Source organism: Suricata suricatta, chromosome 16, assembly GCF_006229205.1.
Source record: "Suricata suricatta isolate VVHF042 chromosome 16, meerkat_22Aug2017_6uvM2_HiC, whole genome shotgun sequence".
Classification (NCBI taxonomy): Eukaryota; Metazoa; Chordata; class Mammalia; order Carnivora; family Herpestidae; genus Suricata; species Suricata suricatta.
In genome coordinates, this window is record NC_043715.1 from 46,637,403 (window position 1) to 46,637,684 (window position 282).

The window sequence follows — 282 nt, forward strand, 5'->3', positions numbered from 1 at the left end:
CCTCGACGATCAGGGAGGCTCCAGCCACCCGACCTCCCCCCACCTCTTCTCTTCCCAGGACACACAGGTAACCCCTTCACACCCTGAACCTGAGCTCCTGAGACACTTGGTCCTGGGTGTCTGTCCCTGGAAACAGAGGCCGGGCTGGTGACACCCAGCGATGGAGAGTGGGTCCCTCACCAGTCATCACCCAGCTTGGCCCCTCCTCACCCTCAGAGGCATCTCTGTGACCTTGCTGCCAGGAGTAAATCCAGTGTCCCCAGAGCATTTGAGAACACTGGG